Raw genomic sequence first — 4272 nt, forward strand, 5'->3', positions numbered from 1 at the left:
GAGAATTCAGACTGTTTGCCACCCGAATGGAACAATATTGCTCAACAAGAAGACGGGTGCAAAAGCAAGATTTGGGACCCCGAAATTCAATCTAGAAATCAACACTCTTGGGGCCTTGTCACTTGCTTTAAATTGCTTGAAGGCTTTCTGCGCCTTGTTTGGGACCCAGAGGCTACTGGAACTCCAAACATTGGTGGAGATTTTTGGATGAGTTCAAGCACAAGCTGCCATAATAGGAAGCTCCTCAATTGTCCAACTTAAGGACTTTAACTAAAAGTGCTAGGTGGGAGACACCATGGTATGATCATTCTCTTTTTAGTTTTAATTTTAGTCTGTTTTTGAATTTTTATTGATCCTGTAATTTTTGCATGACATTTATTGCATTTTGCATTCTGCATACTGCATAAAAAAAAAGGGGAAAACACGCACGCGACGCGGTGGCATCGTGATGATTGGATTTTTGACGGTCTAGAATTTCACAAATGAATTCTCGTTGTAAAGTATAGTTTCCAAACCAAACAATAATCCTTTCATACAAAAAGTTGTTTGTCACTAGTACAAACCCCTAAAATTTATAAACCGAAGTATTGGACCTCGGGTCGTTCTCCCTAGGAATTACAATAAAGTGTCTTGTTATTGGTTGTGAGTTATAATTGGGGTTTTTAAGATTTTTGACAAGAAATATAAATGGCAAAGAAAATAAACTAACAACTAGCAAAGCTCTAGGCAAGATATGAGTACTAGAAGTCCTATCCTAGTTATCCTCCTCAATTGTGATGACAAATTGTCCATTACTTCCACTTAGTTAACCTCTAACCATGGAGGAAAGTCAAGTGGATGAATCAATTTGATTCCTCAAGTCCTAATCAACTCCCAAAGGAAAGACTAGCTTTAGAGGCATTCAAATCAATTAGCAACTTCTAATTATCAATCAACAAAGGAATTAGATAACTCAAGAGTCACTAATCACTCTACCTAGGCCAAGAGGAACAAAACCTACACTAAAATCCAACCAAGCATTTCATCAAACACTTGGAAGGCACAAAAGAAAAGCATAGTAAATTGAGAACAAGAATAGAATCTAACAATAATTATTGCAAAGAATTAACAACAACAATCAAGGAAATCACAATTATCATGAATTACCTCAAATTGCATTATTGAAAGAAAACAAAGAAACAACAATCTATCCAAAACAAAATGAAGAATTACAATTATTAAAGCACATAACTAGAAAGAGGAAGAGGGGAAGATTAAGAATTGATAAAAGAAAAGTGAATCAAAGCATGAATTAAACCGAGATCTAAGAAGAGAGATTAACCTAAACCTAATCCTAATTCTAGAGAGCTCACTTCTCTCTCTCTAAAACTATTCTAAAACTAAACTATGACTAATGGTGATGAACTAACTCCTTTTTCCCTTCAATCCTTCATCCTTTTATTCCTTTCTATCAGCAATTGGCGCCAAAATGGGTTCAGAAACCCTTCCAAATCGCCAGGCACGTGTTGTTTTAATGAAGTCATGTGCCGACTGCGACGTGTGCGCGCCCCTGGCCGATTCTGCAATGTGCGCGCGAGTGCCTTGTGTGCGTGCGCGTGCTTGGCTGATCTCACTTCTTTGATTTTTCATGCTTCTCCCCACTTGTATGCTTCCTTCCTTGCTCCCTTTGATCCATGCCTAGCCTATTTCAATCCTGGAATTACTAGCAAACACATCAAGGCATCTTATGGAATCAAAGTGGAATTAGAATTCATCAAAATAAGGCTTAAAAAGCATGTTTTTACACTTAAGCACAAATACGGGAGAGATTACAAAACCATGCTAATTCATAGGTTAAATGCGAGAAAAGGTCATCAAAATACTCTAAATTCAATACAAGATAAACTGTCAAATTGGGGTTTATCAACCTCCCCACACTTAAACCTTAGCATGTCCTCATGCTAAAATAAGAAGGAACTAAGGGGTAAGACATTCATTAGATGCAACTAAACTACATGAACCTATCTAAATGCAGCTACCTAAAGTGAATGCAAATGCTTAGTTCAAACAAATCAATTTCCAAGAGAACATGCATAGGCACAAGAGCTAGGTCAATAGGGATCAAATCCAAACCACAATTGTATTGAATTATCAAAAGAAATTCATGCTTGCAAGAATATAGATAATATGAGTGAACACATATGATTGAACTTTTGAACCCTCACCGGATGTGTATCCGCTCTATTCACTCAAGTGTTTAAGGGTTAGTTCACTCAATTCCCTTCTAATCATGCTTTCCAAAAATTGACTTTCTTCTAACAATCAACATCTATCCAATGCATGCATACATTTATCATGAGGTCTTTCAATTAGGTTGTAATGGGGTTAGGGTCAAGGTAGGATCATTTATGGTTAAGTGGACTAGAGTTTAGATCTTGGATTAGCATAGACTTTCCCACCTAACTATATAATAATCTATACAAATTTAAACTACTCTAACTACCCATTCTTCGCTTTTTCTTACATATTCATGCATCTTATTTCTTGATTCGTAACACTTATGCATTGATTCCCTTTTATTGAACTTCACTTTGGGGCATTTTGTCCCCTTTTATTATTTTTCTTCTCTTTTTTTTATACTTTGTACAAGGACATCAATTGCATAAGGTCTTATACATTCAATCAATACATGAATATATTCCCAATTCCTAAATATAGAAGTGTACTACCCTTTTTATCCCATCCAATGTTCCCAAGCCTTACCAACTTTGAATAATAAACACTCTCACTAGCCTAGGCTAATCAAAGATCCAAACAAGGGACTTTCATTGGTTTTCTGCCTTGGGCTTGTAATGTGCTAAAATGAGAACAAGTTAGTTAAGCATAGGCTCAAAATTGGCTAACAATGGAGATTAAAATGTAGGCTATTTGGGTATGTGGGCTAATGAAATAATGGCCTCAATCATACAAATGCACGAATACAAGAAATAAATGGACATATAGAATCAAGTAAATCAAGAATTGCAATCATAAAAAAAGAATAATTGCACACAAGAATGGAAAATAAGTGGTTGTAAGATGTAACCACACCATTAGGCTCAAATCTCACAAGCTTGTGTTCTTAGCTCAATACATGATCCACAAAATATGAAATTCAAGCAAGTTTCACCAAAAATTTTCTTCAATCAATTGGGTTGGTGCCCTATAAGTAAGTTTTCTTGGAAAATCTCAATATTTGACTAAGCATTGTTGTGATTGAAAAATTCAAAAATTTTCCTTAGTTTACCCTTTTCTTTTTCACTTAAAACCAATTTCTTATGCGAAAAGGGTGACTAAGTTTTTGCAATTCCAAACATGATTTCTAATCACACTATAAGCTAAAAAGAAGGGTATGCAAAAGTATATAAAGAAAAATCCAACTAAAAGTATGGAATCTAGCATCTAAAGTATCTAAAATATCCAAAAGCATCCAAAACATCTAAAATCCAAAATAAGCGGTAAATGTGTCCGAAACGAACCAAAATAGTAAGAGTATCTGAAATAAACTCAAAATGCATCAAATATATACAAAGGTATGCAAAGTGCGATAACTAGGAAAGCATAACTAAAATGTTCACCGGTCATCTAATGATGCTACCGGTGACCTTCCCACACTTAAGATCGAGCATCATCCTCAATGCTAAACCGGAGGATCAGGGGAAGGTACAACAGTAGGTGCTGACTCTTGCTGAGGCTATGGGACCGGCTCCTCATGGGGCTACGGAGTCTCTGTGGTGGCAGGTGCAGCTGGAGGTGCAACCTGCTGAGTCGGCTCATCAGCATCCTCCTCCTGATGATCCTGCTCATCGGAGGCTGAAGAGTCTGGAAGGGGAGGTAATTCAGCACCAGGGAGATGAGTGCCTGATCCATCCGATCCAGTCGGCACCTGATGTGGCACTTTTCGCGCTCTAGAAACCGAAACAGACGCTGAACTAGTAGATATGTGGGCTTAGGTGCTGAAGAAGGGGCTGTCGAAGAAGATGGAGCTGCTATAGAAGATGATGGAGCTGCTGAAGGGCTAGCTGTCCCTACTACTGCTCTAGCCCTAGATCGGCGTCTAGCCGGGGGCTTCTCGTGCACCCAACCACCCCAAAGAATAGTAACCTCCTTGTCATCATCATCTGGGGTGGTGGTGTCACATCATCATCCAACCAGGGGACCTCAGCTAAGGCGGCCATGCTGATAACCAAGGTGGGAAACGGAAGTAAGCCACGAATATGTGCTCGCCACATACACTGCCGAATCAATCGAGGA

Source organism: Arachis hypogaea, chromosome 4, assembly GCF_003086295.3.
Source record: "Arachis hypogaea cultivar Tifrunner chromosome 4, arahy.Tifrunner.gnm2.J5K5, whole genome shotgun sequence".
Taxonomy (NCBI): Eukaryota; Viridiplantae; Streptophyta; class Magnoliopsida; order Fabales; family Fabaceae; genus Arachis; species Arachis hypogaea.